The sequence below is a fragment of the Microcaecilia unicolor genome, chromosome 4 (genome assembly GCF_901765095.1).
Source record: "Microcaecilia unicolor chromosome 4, aMicUni1.1, whole genome shotgun sequence".
Classification (NCBI taxonomy): Eukaryota; Metazoa; Chordata; class Amphibia; order Gymnophiona; family Siphonopidae; genus Microcaecilia; species Microcaecilia unicolor.
The window spans coordinates 305,854,857-305,875,326 of NC_044034.1; the positions used below are offsets into that span (position 1 = coordinate 305,854,857).

The 20,470-nt window shown below is 41.7% G+C and overlaps 1 protein-coding gene across 2 annotated transcripts in view; it reads right to left on the minus strand.

Moving 5' to 3' along the window:
* ZMAT4 (zinc finger matrin-type 4) overlaps nucleotides 1-20,159 on the minus strand; it is a 441,058-nt gene extending 420,899 nt beyond the window's left edge. For both annotated transcript variants that reach the window (XM_030201810.1, XM_030201809.1), the window contains exon 1: nucleotides 20,054-20,159. The gene's annotated coding sequence lies outside the window, so the exon portion shown is untranslated. The remainder of the gene's footprint in view (nucleotides 1-20,053) is intronic.
* Nucleotides 20,160-20,470: the final 311 nt, after the last annotated feature.

Below are 20,470 nucleotides of genomic sequence, written 5' to 3' on the forward strand. Positions count from 1 at the left end.
TATTCCATTCTGTGAGGTAGTATGTGGAGTCCATTTGTGCTGTCCATTCGTTATTGTATATCTGTTGCCAGAATGTTTTTGAGTCTATTTGGCCTCTGGTGCTGTAGGTTGTGTGTTCTTGTGTGCGGTATGAACCTTCTTCCACCATTTCAGGGACAGGTTTAGTTTGTAGTGATTGGTCCAAGGTGTTTCTGTCCATTTAATATCTGTTATTATTAGGTTCTGGTCTGTTGACAGTTTGTGTGAGATGAGGTTGAGTGTGTGCCCTTTGACATGGGTTGCTTGCATTTGTGGCCATTTGAAATCCCATAAGTGGAGGAATTCCTTACATTCTCGTGCGTTAGTAGAGTAATGTCTCCTAATACTAGTATATTGGAGTTGGTTGCACAAGTGTTTGAAATGAAGTCAGTGAAGATTGTCTGGCCTTATAGAATAGTGCTAACCACTATTTTTTTTACTGCTGATTTTTTAAGCTCCATTTATAGAATTTATCCCTAAACATGCATTAGGGCTCAACATCCTTTAGTAAAAAAGATCACCTAAGGGCAATTTTACTAAAAAGTTTAGCGTGCGATAAAATTAGTACACATGGAGGGGCATAATCGAATGGGGATGACCATCTCTAAGGACGTCCCGGCGTAGGGGCGGAGAAACCCGTCTTATCGAAACACGATGGGCGTCCATCTTTTGTTTCGATAATACGGTCGGGGATGCCCAAATCTCAACATTAGAGATGGTCGACCTTAGAGATGGTCGTCCCCGGTTTTCAGCCATAATGGAAACCGAGGACGCCCATCTCAAAAACGACCAAATCCAAGCCCTTTGGTCATGGGAGGAGCCAGAATTCGTAGTGCACTGGTCCCCCTCACATGCCAGGACACCAATCAGGCATCCTAGGGGGCACTGCCATGGACTTCACAAATTGCTCCCAGGTGCATTGCTCCCCTACCTTAGGTGCTGACCCCCCAACCCCCCCCCCCAAAACCCACTCCCCACAACTGTATACCACTACCATAGCCCTAAGGGGTGAAGGGGGGCACCTACATGTGGTTACAGTGGGTTTCGGGTGGATTTTGGAGGGCTCACATTTACCACCACAAGTGTAACAGGTGGGGGGGGGGGATGGGCCTGGGTCTGCCTGGCTGAAGTGCATTGCACCCACTAAAACTGCTCCAGGGACCTGCATACTGCTGTCATGGAGCTGGGTATGACATTTGAGGCTGGCATAGAGGCTTGCAAAAAAAAAAAAAAAAAAATGTTTTAAGTTTTTTTTTTAGGGTGGGAGGGGATTGGTGACCACTGGGGGACTAAGGGGAGGTCATCCCGAATTCCCTCCGGTGGTCATCTGGTCAGTTCGGGCACCTTTTCATTATCTGCCGAGGAGGCCCATCTCCTAATCATGCCCCAGTCCCCCCTTCGCTACAGTGCCGACATGCCCCCCGTGAACTTTGATCGTCCCCACAACGGGAAGCAGTTGAGGACGCCCTTCTCCCGATTTGTGTCAGAAGATCAGCGCCCTATTCTTTCAAAAATAAGCCTGTTATAACATGGACTTCTTAGCATTTAGGGGGTCTTTTACTAAGCTGCAGTAGCGTTTTAGCTCGCGGTAGAAATCAGCTTGCGGTAAACACCGAGACGCCCATAGGAATATAACTGGCATCTCAGCGTTTACTGCCAGTTGATGTTCTAATGTGGCTTAGTAAAAGACCTCCTTAGTGCGTGCTGATCAAGAGGACCCTTAGATTTTAAGACTTCCAGAGACAGAACAATACCTACTGTACGCCACTTCAATAGGTTCCAGGTAGTATATAAGAAATTTAATGAAAAAGTTTTCTATTTTCTTTTTAATTTCACCTCTTTAATTATGAAACAGATATGCAAATAAGCCATTTTAAGTCTGTTTCAAGATACAGACCACTCACTTTGTATATAACAGGTTATCATTAGTTACATCACACTAATTATCTCCTGAAGTACAATCAATTTTCTGCTCAGTTCTTATTTGTGAATATTTTTAACGACTGTCATAACCATTTACCATTTTCCAGAGAAGCAAGGCAGGCAAAGTGAATCCATCCAATTTACTTCATTATTGCCAGGATGTTTATTCTTTTTAAAAATGTTCTACAGATCAAACACAAGCCTACATACAAACTAGGGCTTCCGATTAAAAAAAAAAATATATATATATATATATAGGGCCCTTTTACTAAATGGCATCAGGCACTAAGGTGCACCTAATAGGCCAGATACTAAATATAGCGCCAAAAATTAAATGCGCGTTAGGCAATCACAGCTGAACGTATTTTAAATATTGCACATAAGTCTACATGCAGTATTTAGAATATGCTTAGGTGTAGTTCATGCGACTAAATCCATGCGCATCCATTTATGCCAACTAAAAGTTGGCGTAAATCCCTGTGCTCAGATTTACACTCACTGGCCCGTGCACCTACCCACTCTCCTTTTGCCCGCACGCATTAGAATTTATGTGCAGTACATTACAGAATACGCTTAGCATGTACGCACGTAAATTCTAATTTGCCCAATTAGTGCTTGTTATTGCTTGTTAAGAGCTGTTAACAATGCTTAACATCTTGCTAAAACAATTAATCTGCGTGCGTAGTTATAGAATATGCCTAGATTTACACGCAGAACTGCGTGTAACTCTAGGTGCGCTATATAGCATCCGGGGGAATGTGGCTTACAATGGTGTCCTGCAGCAAGTGCCAAATGTGCACTAAATAAAAAGAGGATGGAGTGTGGTCAATTTTGAAAGGACGGAGAGTGGTCATTCTTATGCTAATCAGAAATAGGTCCTTTTACTAAGCCGCAGTAAAAAATAAAAAAAAAAAAGGGGCCTGCGCTAGCACTCGTTTTTGATGCATGCTGAGGCCCCCTTTTACTGCAGAGGGTAAAAAGCTGTCTTTTTCTCAAAAAGTGAACCACTGGCTGCGTAGCCATTTTGGGGTGAGTTCTTACCGCCATCCCCTAATTAGCTGCAGTACGACTTATTTTCCGCCAAAATCGCTATACCCACACTAACCCACTCCTCAAGTCACTTCACTGGCTCCCTGTCTGTTTCTGCATACAGTTCAAACTTCTCTTACTGACCTTTAAATGTATCCATTCTGCAGCCCCCCATTACCTCTCCACTCTCATCTCTCCCTACATTCCTCCCCGTGAACTCCGCTCACTGGACAAATCTCTCGTCGTCCCCCTTCTCCTCCACTGCTAACTCCAGACTTCGTTCCTTTTCCCTCGAGGCACCTTATGCCTGGAATAAACTTCCTGAGCCTGTACGTCTAGCTCCATCTCTACCTGTTTTCAAATCTATGCTGAAAACCCACCTTTTCACCACTGCTTTTGGCTCCTAGCCACTACTCAATTGCCCTCCCCTTGTTCCTTCTCACCCTGTACTTCCCTCGCCCTTAATTGTCTTGTCTGTCTGTATTATTTTTAGATTGTAAGCTCTATTGAGCAAGGACTCTCTCTGTCAGGTGTTCAGCGCTGCGTGCGTCTGGTAGTGCTATACAAATGTTAATAATAATAATAATAAAATAAAAACTTAAGTTTACAATTTACAAACACCTATTAATAGAAGCCATAAATAGAATACATGTCCAGCATGATTGGGCTGTTAGCTCAGTCTGTCATCAAAGAAACACTGACAGAAAACACAGCCATGATTAACATATTTGCCTCCTTTCATCCTTTTCAGGAAGAGGCATGAAGCACATCAGCAAAAACAAGGTCATCCCAGTGCAGTCAGTTTTCATAAACAAAACTGACTGCGATGCATGCAACATCTGTCAGGCTTGCTAACATTTCTTTTCACTAGAAAAACGGTGCTGTGTTGAACTCGAGTTTAAGGATCTCTGGTAAAAGTGGCTGTTCTATATCTTAAGTATCTTAATCAAGCATGAACTGCTCCTCATCAATCTTTGTCCTGATATTAACCATAGACAAGGAATAATTGCATTCTTTTACTGAGAGGAGGGAGGAAAGGGATCAGGTGAGGAGTCTTATATTTTGCTGTTGCTTTTTCTTTTTGTTTTGTTTTTTTAATCTATCATTACAGCAAGCAGGGATCTTCCAGAAAAAGGCCACTATTTCCATTCAGATTAGTCCTGAGATTAAATATTGAAGTGTAGAGGAGAGGGGGAGGGAAGAGAAAAAAAAACTTTTTTTATGTTATGGAAATCTCAACAGTGCTTTTGTGAGTCACTCTTTTATGCCATCCTGACCTTCTTCAGTAGTTAGAACACTTTTTTTTTTACTCCCCCAAACTGCATCAGTGCAGGGTCTTTGTTATCCCAAAATAACATTTGACGGGGGGGGGGGGGGGGGGGGGGGGGAGAGGAGAGAAGATAAACTGAACCATAAACCTGAATACAAATAGGAGAAAGTAAAAAACCAAGGGATATTTGAAAAAACAAGAAAATATCAACCTACTCCAAGAAAAAAAATATTCAATATGGGCAGGAGCCCATGCATGCTTCAGTAGCACAATCTGCTCTGTGCACAGATATGCCTACTCATGCAACACATAAGCCAGGATCCCTGGTGCACCCATTTGCAAAATAATCAATATCTCATCTACACAGCAAATATCCCAAAAGCTGAGCCCCTAAGTTAGGTGGCTAAATGTATCCCTTATTTTCAGCAATATCATGGCCAGTACTGACTTCAAATGCCAACCATGGTGTTATACCCTGATATTTTATGCCAGACCATATCTGGAGATCATCACTAAATATCTGGGTACTGGCACTGAATATTGGTGGTACCTGATAACAACTGGCTCAACTTTGGCTCTGCCCCCCCCCCCCCTCCCCTTACACTATTTGGATAATGGGCTGGTCAATACAGATTATCCTCCTCATTCCATAATACAAGATCCTAAATGTACACACCATTTGCTCACATTATAGGGAAAGGGGAAAATGGCACTTGATATACCGCCTTTCTGAGGTTTTTTTGCAACTACATTCAAAGCGGTTTACATATATTCAGGTACTTATTTTGTACCAGGGGCAATGGAGGGTTAAGTGACTTGCCCAGAGTCACAAGGAGCTGCAGTGAGAATCAAACTCAGTTCCCCAGGATCAAAGTCCACTGCACTAACCACTAGGCTACTCCTCCACTAGTACTTACATGTGTGAACATCACAGATTTACACATACGTGCTAATTGGGCCCCAAGCCATATTCTATAGCATGCAACTTGCATAACACGCAAATGCAAGAGGGTGCTAACATGGCTGGGGCATGGATGTATCTCATAATTACATGCACATTCTATAGGAAACTGTCATTTACATGCAAAAGTGCAGTGTGGGGGGGGGGGGGGGGGGAGGTCGATATTCAGAATAATTTAATCAGGCAGAAATGACTCCTGACCAGGTATATCACTTGTTTGAGGCAAGTTCAGCAGAACTTAAATGGATACTGCCACTGAAAATGTCACCCAATGCAAAACTGGCTATTTTGGGGGTGTTCTTGGGATGGATTCTACACTTGGTCAGTTAAGTGCCGATATGCAGCATTTAACCAGACAAAGTAAATGCATAAAAGTCTTTATGCAGTTTGCCATAGCTGGTTAAGGTGCCCTTTTAAAAAGCAGCAATAAGCCCACTGTGGGATTACCATGCGCCAATCTGGAGCTACTGCTGACCCAATGCAGGCGCTGGCAGTATTTCCACCCCCAGCACGTGTCATATCAGCGCTAGTGGAAATATTCAAAATATATTTCCAATATTTCCGAAGGGCTACCCAGTGGCAAATGGGCAGCACCACTCACTACTCGGTTACGCAGGAGTGCTTACCACCTCAATGGGTGGAAGTAAGCATCCCCCACCACCGGTTTGCCCACATGGTACGAGCAATCTTGCCGCATAGCCATGTCTTTTTTTTCAGCCATTTTACCCACTGCAGTAAAAAGGGCCTGAGCATGTGGCAAAAACAGCCCCCGCCACTACCACGGGCCCATTTTACCGCAGCTTAGTAAAGAAGAGCGCCTAAGTGCTGAATATTTCACTTAACCGGCTATATTTTCCTAGCTCCGTATACCCAGAAATTCAATGGTGGAGCCCAGACTTGGTCTGGTATTCAATTTCTGGGGTTAAAGCCAGCAGCAGTCAGCAAAACGTTGATCGCTACAGGCTGAATAATGCACATATTTATGTCTGCCATTGACATGGCATATGTGGCACTGCCTAAATATCAAACTTATGCTAGTATTGGATAATGGAATCTGGGTACCAGATCCAATTATAGAATCTGCTCTTGGTCCACCATTTATGTATCTAATTTTTGGCACACTTTCAGGCTTATGTTCGAAAGAGAAGGGCACCCATCTTCCGACACAAATCGGGAGATGGGTGTCCTTCTCTCAGGGTCGCCCAAATCGGCATAATCGAAAACCGATTTTGGGCGTCCTCAACTGCTTTCCGTTGCGGGGACGACCAAAGTTCATGGGGGCATGTCAGCAGTGTAGCAAAGGCGGGACTGGGGCATGCTTAACACATGGGCATCCTCGGCTGATAATGGAAAAAAAGAAGGGCATCCCTGACGAACACTTGGATGACTTTACTTGGTCCATTTTTTTCTTACGACCAAGCTTCAAAAAGGTGCCCGAACTGACCAGATGACCATCGGAGGGAATCGGGGATTACCTCCCCTTACTCCCCCAGTGGTCACCAACCCCCTCTCACCCTATTAAAAAAAAAAAATTTGCCAGCCTCAAATGTCATACCCAGCTCCATGACAGCAGTATACAGGTCCCTGGAGCAGTTTTAGTGGGTGCAGTGCACTTCAAGCAGGCGGACCCAGACCCACCTGTTACACTTGTGGTAAATGTGAGCCATTCAAAACCCACCAGAAACCCACTGTACCCACATGTAGGTGCCCCCCTTCACCCCTTAGGACTATGGTAGTGGTGTACAGTTGTAGTGAGTGGGGTTTGGGGGGGCTCAGCACCCAAAGTAAGGGAGCTATGCACCTGGGAGCAATTTCTGAAGTCCACTGCAATGCCCCCAGGGTGTCCGGTTGGTGTCCTGGCATGTGAGGGGGAACACTGCACTATGAATGTTGGCTCCTCCCACGACCAAATTTCTTGGATTTGGTCATTTCTGAGATGGGCATCCTCAATTTCCATTATGGCCAAAAAACAGGGAAGACCATCTCTAAGGTCGACCTAAATATTGAGATTTGGGTGTCCCCGACCATATTGAAATGAAAGATGGACGCCCATCTTGTTTCGATAATACGGGTTTCCCCGCCCCTTCATGAGGCCGTCCTGCGAGGACGGCCCCAGGAAAACTTGGGCGCCCCTGTTGGATTATGCCCCTCCACATAGAATTGCCCCTATTGGATAATAGTCACTGAAAATTGATGTCTAGCCCTAGTGAGCTGCTCCTAACTGCAGAAATACCACTGAACATCAACCCCTGCTTTCCATTTGCCTAGATGTATGAGCCTAATTTAGGTGTCTAGGGCTAGATTCTATATATGGCGCCTGAAAATTTTGTGCCGAAAAAAAATACGCCTAGGCGTATTCTCTAAATTTTACAGAGTAGGCTTAAATTTCCTATGTGGTATATAGAATACACTGAGTGTCAGTCCACCTGACTAAATTTAGTCATAGTCAATTACACCAACTAAAACCTGGTGTAAATCCTGATGCCTATAATAGATGTGATTCAAATATCATTCTATCCAGTTACAGTTTCCTTCCATAAGAGTGTAAAATAATTCTCAAATTTTCAACCTCCTGATAAATAGAGATATATAATTTTTTTGAAAATTTGCTTATCTTTGAATAATCTCTACTAAGTGACCTCAGTGACACTCACCATCCACCACCCTCATAGGATTTACATGGAGGTATCATAGAGCGTCACTCATCTTCATCGGTACACTTTTCTTATATTAATTTTTTACTCCTTCAATAATTATTACTTAATTTACTTATCTTTTAGATATTTTCATTAGTCGGACCAAGGGGTTCAAATGCCCGACAAAAAATTATATATCTCTATTTATCAGGAGGTTGAAAATTTGAGAATTATTTTACACTCTTATGGAAGGAAACTAACTGGATAGAATGATATTTGAATGATTTTGATATTGGATCCAGTAGAAATTATTGAAATAATTGTTGCCTAATTTTTGAGCTATAATAGGTGTGAAGCAGGTGCATCTATAACAAAGTGCACAGATTTTAGAAATGCCCATGACCCGCTCATTCCACACCACCACAGCCTACTCACCTATAACCATGCCCACTTTTCAACTATGCAACTTAGAATTATGTGCACCGCGTTATAGAATACGCTTCGATAGTGCAAAAAAAAATTCTAATTAGTGCTGATAATTGTTAACATCCAATCAGCACTGATTAGTATGTTAACTAATTAAGCTATGCGCATTTTTAAGTAATATGCTTTGATTTCCATATGGAAATCTCAGTGCGATATATAGAATCCCAGGGCTAGTGCTGAATCTTAAACTCTACTTGTTTCCATTTCCTAAATCTGCTGCAATCGCCATCCAACTTTTTGGCTCCTAAATTGAGGCGTTTAGTGACATTTTGAGCATAAAGTTACACACACATCTTTAGTAAAGTTTCAAAAGAGGCCAGTTTAGGAGCCTACAAGTTAAGAACATAAACCCTTGAATATCAGCCTCTATGGATCTAATGCAGTAGTTCCCAAATCTGGTCCCGGAGGTCAGTCAGGTTTTCAGGACATCCACAATGAACATTCATGAGAGAGATCTGCATCCCAAGGAGGCAGTGCATGCAAATCTCTCATGAATATTCATTCAAGATATCCTGAAAACCTGACTGACCTCCAGGACCAGGTTTGGGAACCACTGGTCTAATGCATTACCTTTACCCACAATTACTATAGTGTATAAATTTATATAATGGCAAAAATTCTATGTGGCACTGAAAATCAGCGCTGAAACTTTTACGCTAACCGCTATTCTATAAATGGTGCTCAAAGTTGGGTACCATTTATGAAATAGCATTTGGCACCGAGATTTGTGCCCCATTTTAGGTGCAAAGAGTTATACCAAATAAAACCTGATGCAAATTTGAGCACATAAATTAACACAGATCTCCCTTATTCTATAAAGCTGGGCATAAATTCCAGGAATGCCCCTGATCTACCCATGCCCCTCCCATGGCTGTGCCCCCTTTTTGGAACTACATATAAAATTTACATACAGATCCTGGTGCTTAAAATTGGGCACACATTTTAATTGATGCCAATTAGTATAGATTAATGCCCTATTGGTGCTAATTGGATAATTAAATTGCATGCAGGAATTGGGCACGTGCCCAAATTTCCACACACAATTTTGAGTGCAATATATAGAATTAGACCAAAAATATATAATGCAGTCATATTGCACATGGACTACAAAAAATATATATAAACAGAAAAGGAAAGAAAAAAATCACAGAAAACAACAAAGAGGATCAGGATTCTCTCCAGACCTCATTACAAGTTTGAACAGGGGTCACTTCTAAGAAGTGCTCGTCTCCCTCTTCAAGGGGATAGAGAGGCATCTATAATATTCCAAGCCTCATGCAATCCAAGAGTTTGGGAATAGCTGGATTCCCACATGGTAGAGTGTAGATCGTAGTTGAGTTTTAAGTCCACGGATGACAGTCCCTAGCAATGGCATTTTAAATATGATCTGACAATTTCCAGAGGCACACAACATTCCAGGAGGACAAAAAAACCTCTTTGTCATGGGTTGGCAACAGCGACATGTTAAAATTCACAGCATGCATGCAATTTCTTCAAGACCATCAATGCCTGTGACATCTCCACATCATAACCCACCAAGTAGAAAATCCCAAGAAACAAATTTTCAATGCTTTTTTATATGATTTCCTCAATTTATTAAAACAGTGGTTCCCAAACCTGGTCCTGGAGGCACTCCAGCCAGTCACATTTTCAGGATATCCACACTGAATATTCACGAGATATATTTACATGCACTACTCCACTGATATGCAAGTCTCTCGTGTATATTCATTGTGGAGATCCTGGAAAGCTGACTGGTTGAGGTGCATCCAGGACCAGATTTGAGAACCACTGTATTAAGATTTTTTTTTCAGCAAGCCTACAGGTCATGAGAGCTAGGATGATACATCAAGGTTCTTTACCCCATCTCTCTTTCCTAGTGGTTTGTCCTATGTAAGCCGACATTCTAATGGGAAGCTTTAATTGTGAGACAATTCATTAATATTTTCAATCAAGCTGATAGACAATCAAGGTAAAAACTTTTGTACACAGACAGCGAGAGCTGCTAGTAATCCATAAAACTACTGAATATTAGGTGAATTTAAACTGTACTAAGGAATCATAGAATCAAATAACTTGCAATTCAGAACCAAAACATAGTGAAAATTAAACAGTATACCAACCTGGTTAGACTATAAAGGAATAAGTTTGACTGCCTCTGGTAACAGAGTAGATAATCCTGACTCACTAGTGTCATAAGTATAATCAAACACAAGAAGCGAGCAAACCTCAGGAGAGAAAAGGAATTATTAATACATGCCATTATACTGCAGTATCTGAAAGAAGACATCCTGAACCCTGGCTTCTATTTTCTTTGCTGCATAATGGAGTGCACAGAATATGTTTCCAAAGTGGTGGCCTGAGTAGATTAAAATTACTGTAGAAGCCAGAGCAGTCTGTGTAACCATCCCTTGATGCAAGAGATCTAACATACAAAATCATTAGACTCTTCAGACTTACTCTGGGGTCCTTTTATTAAAGTGCACTGAAAAATGGCCTGCAGTAGTGTAGGCGCGGATTTTGGGCAAATGCCGATCCATTTTTCAGCGCACCTATAAAAAATATGTCTCTTTATTTTTGCCAAAAACATACATGTGGCAAAATAAATATTGGCGCGTGTCCATTTTGGGTCTGAGACCTTACTGCCAGCTATTGACTTAGCGGTAAGGTCTCTCACGTTAACTGTGCGGTAATCGCTTATGCTTCGAGTCGGAGTTACCACCTGATTTCCGCCACATGCAGGAAAAAAAACCCCTCATTTTCTGGTGCATGTAGCTGACGTGCATAAAAAATGAAATTACTACCCGGGCCACGCGATAGCCAGGCAGTAACTCCAAACTGGCGTGCGTAGGTGCCTACGCAGCTTAGTAAAAGGGCCCCTCTGGTATCTTTTTCTTGTTAAAGTTCCTCCTACTGAGCTGTTCTGACCATTATGAATCTACATAGATACGGTAAGAACTATTTTAATATTTCTCACACAGATGCAGCAGGGAGGCAGTATAAACAGTCTGACTCAAGGACTATTTTCAACAACTGGAAGTGTGGTCAAAATAACAGAAGTATGTTTTCATTCCAGTTCCTGTTGACATGCTCGTTAGATAAGTACCATGTATCCAAGTCTTTAGCTGCCATTTACTGTATGTTCATATGATAATACTGAACAGACCGGAAGAGTTGTTAATCATAATGCCAACATGCTTTCAGGAATCATGGCTTTTAGTAACTGAAGTGTGTACTATTTATCCAAGTTTATTTATTGCATTTGTATCCCACATTATCCCACCTTTTGCAGGCTCAATGTGGCTTACAATTCATCATGGATACTGGAAATAGAAGTGAATATACATTTAGTTTACAGAGGGTTTTGTGTTACATGGTAGTGAAATACATGATGGTGTTAAAGCAAAAGACATTACAAGTTGTTTCTTAAAGCAAGAATTTCTCATCTGTATCAAAATGACTACAAAAAAGAACCAAGGCCTCTACAAAATGATGTATGCTTATGGCAGCCAAACCCTTTTTGTTTTTAAATAAGGAACACCACAAAAGGGGCACAATGTTTTTTCTGGAACCAACTCAGAGCTGAAAGTTGAGCCTTTGAAAACTTATCAAACTGTAACTATTTTAGCGTAGGCAATAAATACTATAAGATTTCCATCCACAAGCATATCAGCCCCTCATTGGGAGGTGGTTCAGGTTTTGGAGCGTGTTGATTAGTCATTTCTGCTCAGTAACAGCAAAGGACAAAATCTGCCAGTTTCCAGATAGAGGAGAAGGAAGTGCGCAGTGAGCTACCTCCTAGATGAACAGCAACTGATGTCAGCAGCAGCAGCCCAGGCTGTGAGAATAAGGCCAAGAATTTCATTATGGCACATTACTGAAGAGAAACAACTTTCACAAATAAGTGCAAAACCCCCAGTTTAAGGCATATAAGTGAAAGTTTTGAGTAATGTTAAACTTTCTGGAGTAGATATTCATCCGGCAGCAGTCAGCGCTTTTCGGCTGCAGACTGCCTGCATTATGCATGGATATTCAATGTCAGGCCATGTCCAGACACTGGTATTGAATTCAGAGTTTGTACAGTTGGCTACCCCTTATCCAGTTAAGGGGTCCTTTTACCAAGCCACAGTAAGGACCCCTTTGGTGACATTGGCGCACAGATTTGCCAAGGCTCCATTTTACCATAGCAGGTAAAAGGCCTTTTTTTAAAAAAAAGTAAAATAAAAAGGACATTTCCATGTGATAAGTTAACTACTTGCCACATGGCCATTTCCCAGGGGAGCCCTTACCACCACCTATTTAAGAGGTGGAAAGGGCTCCCACACTAACATGGCACTGCCCGGTAAACTCCTGACATTAACCCAAAAAAGAAATTCCGATGTGTCATAAATGGTGCACGGTGGGGGCAGGCAATACCACCGGGCTCCTGCAGTAGCTCAGTGCTGGATCACTGCACGGAAACCTTCAGTGGGCTTGCCACGCTTTAGTAAAAGAATCCCTAAATGCAATATTCATTACTTAACCACTTAAGTAAAACTGGATAAAAAGAGGACTGCAATTTGTCCAGTTAACTTAAGCGATTAAGTCCCAAGTATTGAAACTTAACCACACACCGACTCTGTCCCTGGACAGCCCACAAAATTGCTGGCTATAGCTGTACCAGGTAGGGCTGATATTCAGCGGCACTGGTTAAGTGCACAGCACAAGCAATTTAACTGGGTAGGAGAGGCTCCTGCCTGGTTAAACTGCTTTGAATATAGACCCCTCTGTTAATAAATCCTGGGCTCTTAAGTGGCATCTTCTATACATGAACCGTGTCCAATGCAGCTCCTCTGTGGAGTGGCGTTGCTAGTTGTTTATTTCCTTAAAACAGTGGTCCTCAATCCAGGCCTCAGAACACACCCAGCCAACCAGGTTTTTGGATATCCACAGTGAATATGCACGAGGTAAAACTGCATGTGCTGCCTCCGTTGTATGCAAATCTATCTCACATATATTCATTGTGGATATCTTGAGAAAGGGAATTGGATTTGATATACTGCCTGTGGTTACAGTCAATGTGGTTTATGTATTATATACAGATACTTATTTTTTACCTGGGGCAATGGAGGGTTAAGTGACTTGCCCAGAGTCACAAGGAGCTGCAGTGAGAATCAAACCCAGTTCCACTGCATTAACTATTAAGCTACTCCTTCACCCCCAGAATAATTCCATGTGTCCAAAGGACTAGGTGAACCCCTGCCTTAAGAGGAAGGTGTCTCAAATAGGGAAGAAACAAATGCAAGACATGAAAGATGTATAACCAACATTCACATGCTTAAGAGAGACAGGGTTATAGCACTGGAGTTTAGTATCAATGTGTCATGAAAATATAAGGAGATTAGTATAATTTTTATAGCACATAGCAAATGTATGCAATGCTATACAGAAACATAGACCGGATGGCCACTAAATTATGGGAACTCGTAGTGTAGTCAAGAGAGGCAGATATATAGGACAGAGAATGAAAACAAAAGGTTTTGGAATGAGAGAGCTCAAGACTATGTGAAAGTTTAAGGTAGGTGGTGATTGGTGGAGTTTAACAGAAAAGTTTTGATGTTTCCCCACAAACAAATCACCCAAGCCGAGCATCAAAAATTTGCTCTAAGAATAAGACGTTTCAATAAATAAATGAATTTACATCAGAACAGTGGGAAGCATGTTATTTCCACACAATATTCAATCATAGGTTGACAGTAGCTTGTCTAAATACATTTTCTCTAGCTTTTATATCCATATTAACACCAATTGTAATTCAGCTTGTATATATTTCTATGAAATGACTGGCAGTATATCAAATATATAAATAAATTGAGGATTAGGTTTTATCATTGCTCTTATGGTCTATGGTTCTGGGATATTAGTTTGACATGTTTTGAAGGCATCACTATCACTTTGCCTGGCACTGGTTGTCCTTCCCATTAGGAGGTTTGTTTGTTTTTTGTTTTTTTTACTACCTACTATAGCAGTAATTGACCATAATCACAGATCTGGAAATGCGAGACATTGTGTTTGTAAAAAACATCATGCATTCACTTTTACTGCAGATGGGAAAGTCACAAAAGCCCTAAAGTTGTTATAAATTTGGAATATTCATCAGAGAATATTTGTTAATTACTAAGCTGGTCTAATTTTTATGGACTGATCTCATGGTTAGAAAACCTCTCAGATGCATGTTCAAGCCCCTCCGCCCCATATTGTGACAACTGGGGTGAAGGGGTAGTCACTATATCCACCTGCATCTTAGTTTGTCCAGCTATAACTGGGTGCCAGGTACCCTCTACCTTGAAAGCTTTTCCATAATGTTTGTCATGAAAAATGTGCAGCCTGACCACCCACCCCAGAGGTGACTGCCCGCATGCTTGCAAACCATTAAATCATGATTTGCAGTGTCATCCTGTCATGGTAAAAGCGGTGCTATAAATCTAATAGTTATTGTATTGGTAGAGATGTGTCCTGTATAAAAAGTGGGATCAACTGAGCTATTCTCAACTCCTGTAAATTCTGCAAGAATCTGTTGAATGGTCTGGCAAATTTGGGAGAGTTTCAGCCGTACTCACAAATATTTTTTGATGATTCCCGAGAGGGAAAAGCACATCAGAGCTAATGGAAAGGTCTCAGAACAGAATGAGCTAAAGTACTCTGATCTATCATTTCTATGCAACAGGCAAATAATCTATTCCTTTACTTTTCTATCATTTATATGCAACGGGCAAATAATCTATTCCTTTACTTTTCCAGCTACAGTAATGTCAAGGAGAAGAAGTCCTTCACATCTGTCAAAAACTGTAGCTATGAGTCAGCTGCTTGCCAATAAAGATATTAATGATTGATCCCCTTCTTAGGTCATTTCTCACTAAAAGCTTTTGTCATAATAAACTACCTGAAGAAATAAGAATAAAATAGAAGACTTTACTAAAATCTCTCTCTCTGTGTGCTGTTCAGCATCTATGGTCTGGACAGCTCCACTGCCAGACGGATGGTCCTACCAAAATCTAATTGTGCTTTCAAATTTCTGAAAAACCCTGAAAATGGAAAATAACTTCACTTGTAAAGTGAATAACAAGAACCATCTTTGTTATATAGAACTGTACCACGCTCTGTGTAACCCCTACCAAGTCTAGCAAACTGCTGGAGGAGTAGCCTAGTGGTTAGTGCAGTGGACTTTGACCCTGGGGAACTGAGTTCAATTCCCACTGCAGCTCCTTGTGACTCTGGGCAAGTCACTTAACCCTCCATTGCCCCTGGTACAAAATAAGTACCTGAATATATGTAAACCGCTTTGAATGTAGTTGGAAAAAGCCTCAGAAAGGTGGTATATCAAGTCCTATTTCCCTTCCCAGGTTTCTAAAGAGATCAGAGTACAACAGCGAGCAATGGTGAAATCCAGTCCTCAAAAAACACGCTTGGTACCCACAGGCATAGGCTTTTATTGTCTGATGTGTACTTAAACTAACAAAGCAACACAAGAAACTACAAAGTTAACCAGGGTTGTCTCGTTGCGGGAGGAGTGTGAAAAATTACAAGAGGACCTCATGAGACTGGGGGATTGGGCGTCCAAATGGCAGATGAAGTTCAACATTGACAAGTACAAAGTGATGCACGTGGGAAGGAAGAACCCAAATTACAGCTATGTCATGCAAGGTTCTGCTTTAGGAGTTACGGACCAAGAAAGGGATCTGGGAGTCATCGTGGATAGGACGTTGAAATCTTCCGCTCAATGTGCTGCGGTGGCTAAGAAGGTGAACAAAATGTTGAGTATTATTAGAAAAGGGATGGAAAACAAGCATGGGGATGTTATAATGCCGTTATATCGCTCCATGGTACGACCGCAGAGTATTGTGTTCAGTTCTGGTCGCCTCATCTCAAAAAAGATATAAAGGAATTGGAGAAGGTGCAGAGAAGGGCGACTAAAATGATAAAAGGGATGGGACGACTACCTTATGAGGAGAGGTTAAGAAGGCTAGGACTCTTTAGCATGGAGAAAAGGTGGCTGAGGGGTGATATGATAGAGGTCTACAAAATAATGAGTGGGGTAGAGCGGACAGATGTGAAGCGTTTGTTTACGCTTTCTAACAATAATAGAACCAGGGGACACAAGATGAAATTAGAATGTGGTAGGTTTAAAACAAATTGGAGAAAGTTTTTCCTTTACTCAGTGCGTGGTTAGACTCTGGAACTCATTGCCAGAGAAGGTAGTAACGGCAGCTGGCCTTGCTTCAAGTGGGTCTGGACAGATTCCTGAAGGAAAAGTCCATTGATCGTTATTAAATTTTGGGGTTTTGCCAGGTTCTTGGGGCCTGGATTGGTCGCTGTCGGAGACAGCGTGCTGGGCTTGATGGGCCTTTGGTCTTTTCCCAGCATGGCAGTGCTTATGTACTTAAAAGGGCCTCCAGAACTGGAACAATGGCACAATCTTTAATGGATTGGACCTGACACGGCTGTGAGGCAGGTGCTGTTGGGTGCCGAAACATCGCCCATGTTGGGTCCAGTCCATTAAAGATTGTACCATTGTTCCAGTTCTGGAGTCCCTTTTGAGCTTTCTTGTGTTGCTTTGTTTTGTGTACCTTTGGACCCTCTATTTTGTTGCTGTCTGGCAAGTGTACTGAAGCTATACATTCACACGTCCAAAATGAAGGTCAAAGGCCTGTTCCACAAGACACTGATATTTAGCGCTGGCATTAGGATAACCATCTGGATAAATTAGGATGGCTCCTACCCAGATAAGTGCCCTTAGATTGGGAACAAAGAAATGCCTACTGTATCTGACATAACTCACCATGAGCTACTACTGAAAAGGTGTTTAACTAAATCCAAATAAACAACAATTAACTAAATAAGACATATCTCACCCACATCCCCATTTTCTGTCTGAGGGGAAAAATAAAACCAGGCTCCTACATTAGCCTCACTTATCTTGTAAAGAACTTCACTATCAATGACATGATTGACTTTGAATAGTACTTTAAAAAGCCAAATCACAGCAACAAATGAGACGTTTTATTTCAATTTGCATTAGTTTCCTGTTCTTAAATTCCTTAGAGCTCAGAAGATAAGTAGTGCCAGAACTGTTAGTATGTGGAAGGGGATCATCATGGAAGACCTAGAGATGTTGGCAAAGCTCTGCAGTACACCACCAAGAATGTGGATGGGGCTGTAATCATCTAATTCTCAAGAGTGTAGGGAAACAATTCCTTTTAACCTATAAGTCAACGTGCAAGATTCTTCAGGCAGCACATCCAAGTGCTAATTTTCTTTTCTAACCCAAATAATTGCCCTAGGAAACAGATATTTTCAGTATATTCCTAAGATGCACCACAGCAAATCTTCATCAAATTCATTATCACTATCTGGAGAGAAGACAGACTATTCAGTTTCCAGCTTCAAATACGTATTCTTTTCATGAAGCACAGTAAAAGTTGTTCATTCTCATTCCAGCTCCAAAAAGAGCACCACTGGCATCCTTTGTCAGAAAACACCATAGTTAATGCTACCTTTTGAATGAACAGATGTTCTGTAACCTTTTATTTACTTTCACAACAGCCTAACCAGAGACACAGTTTTACAAAGTCATTCTCTCTCATCATGTCCTTGCCATAAGCGATGGATATACTGTGCACCAGAATCCACATGTGATGTGAATGTTTCCACTATGGTCCCTTAAACCGAACTTGGGGGGGGGGGGGGTCTTTTACAAAGGCGTGCTAGCGTTTTTAGCATGCGATAAGTTTTAGTGCATGCTAAATGCTAGAGACACCCATATATGAGTGTCTCTAGCATTTAGCGCATGCTAAAAACGGTAGCACACCTTAAAAAGGATCCCTTAGATTGTTACACATTTTAAGTAGGCATGTGGAGCTAGGATTTGAACCAGTAGCCTACAGAAGCAAAGCTCTCCAATGCTATGCCAATTCCCCTGAGCCACCCAGCCCCTCATAAAGCTTCAGATCCCCATCATTATACAGGACACATTAGAAAAGGCTCTGTGGACAGTTCTCAAAGTTGCACCGAAAAAGCACAAGCTGGAAAGTCTTTTTCTCCACTGTGTACACTGTGTTTGGTTACTTTGTTTTAGGTGCTGGCATTGAGGAAGACAAGGCATAAGGCAGTGTCTCTTCATTTCATTTGGCACATTCATTTCATTGTTCATTCTCCAGATGTGCCATGGCATGTCACTACACAAATGCTATTGTCCAACTCTGATCGCTCCTTTCTTTATCACATAAAGAGCAGTAATGTAACCTAGGTGCCTGCATTAATGCATGAGGCATGCACACATACCTGTGTAAATGCTAGCAGGATACCTAGGTATTATTCTACAAATACTCATTTAACTTGCATAGACAGCCGCAGAGTACGCATGGGACATACGCAAGTAACTTGCGTAAGTGAGAGATATATCTAACTTACTTCTGTATGCCCCTGCTGCGTTTAGGTAGCCCCACTTATGCCAGCTCTGTGGCTGTTGTAAATGCCAGTACCCAAGTGTTGGGCACAATGATACCAGGTTATAGTTGTATTCTATAATGGACCCTGGGTGCCCTGGTTCTGCTCTAGGATAGGTTCCTAGCATGGAGGTGACCAGTTATAGAATTGCCTCCATACTAAAGAGGCAGGTGCAAACAAGTCCTTGGAATTCAGGGCAATAAAATTAAATTTGCACTACGTTTTTTTCATATTTTCTATATTACACAGGACTGAAAAAAATTAATTCCCTGTTGGCCTGTCCTTGCCCAGTGTTCTTTCTAAAGGCCCCAGGATCACTAGATTCATATTGTAGAAAAGTGTCAGGTCTTCACTGGATGGGTTAGTTCAGTGTCCCTTAGATCATTAGTCAAAAGTAAACATGTTGCATCCGTGCTATTATTAGACCAACAGAAAACAAAAAGATTTACAGAGGAGATTGTGCTTGACCTTTTTAAGGGACACAAGGCATGATAAAAGCACCAGTTTTTAGTAGTAGTCAGAGGGCTTTAAGTATGTTAATCAACCTTGCACTTCTATTGTCGCTATTCATCGGCAAAGCTTCTCACTGGAGCCAATTGTCATTTTAAAGACAGACATAAAGCCCCCACTCTAAAGGCAAGGGCACACAATTATGTTCCCTGATGAATCATACTGCCTGGGCGAGTTATATAAACCAGTTGTGTTAATTGCCTCCCCTCGGATCTAACCCGGGATCAGCTGGGCATTAAGACGGACAACAAGTGCCCTAAATCAACTCATATGCACACAAGTGAGGAGTAAAACCATCCCGGTGGCTGCCAATCTGGTATTTCTCCTTCAGGAACAGCCCACAATCTGTTTATATTCCGCTGTTCGGCATCAGTATCAGCTTTGTAAAGATCTTTGTTTAGCACTCGCCTTAGAAAGTGCGGATAAGCCCCCATTTGACAAATTATTAACACTATACAAAACAGAATAAGACACTCTCTTGTCCTCCTCCTCCCCCCCCCCAACTAAAATACTTTCCTTACACTCAGTCATTTCATTTACGATCATTACCATGTATCAATATTTGACCTTGAAAAGTTCATAGGATCAGCCCGTTTACTTCTTTTCATCAAATCCTTCCTAGTTCCCCGGAGTACAACTTACCCATTAAATCTCTTTCCCCACATCCAAACTAAGAAAACAGAAAGAGCTCACTAAAACGCAACAGATAAGAAAAATAAATGATATTGCTGGTACCTTCTAAGCTCAGCCAGGGACAGGCACAGAAGAGGGTAAAACCAGGGGGCTGTCGCGAGGAATGCAAGAATACTGGGGTAGATTCCAGGCTCTGTTGAATCACACCTCTCACAGCAGCTTAAGGAAACTGTGCTGGAGAGATGGAATGCAGTTAATAGTTATGCACTGGGGCTTCCGCTCCACCCACTGCAGCGAAGATTGGCTGCAGCTTATCCCGTGAACACGGATTGGTCACAATGAACCTCACTCAGCAATCTAAAAAAAAATAATAATAATAATAATAATAAGGATAATAATATATATAAGCTGCTACTATTCCTCGGAGCATCAAAGGTACTGATCTGCATTCCACTGACAGGACTTGGAGAGTCTCATAGTTCGTAAGAAACAAGGCTATCTGAGGAATGTCAGCCTGCA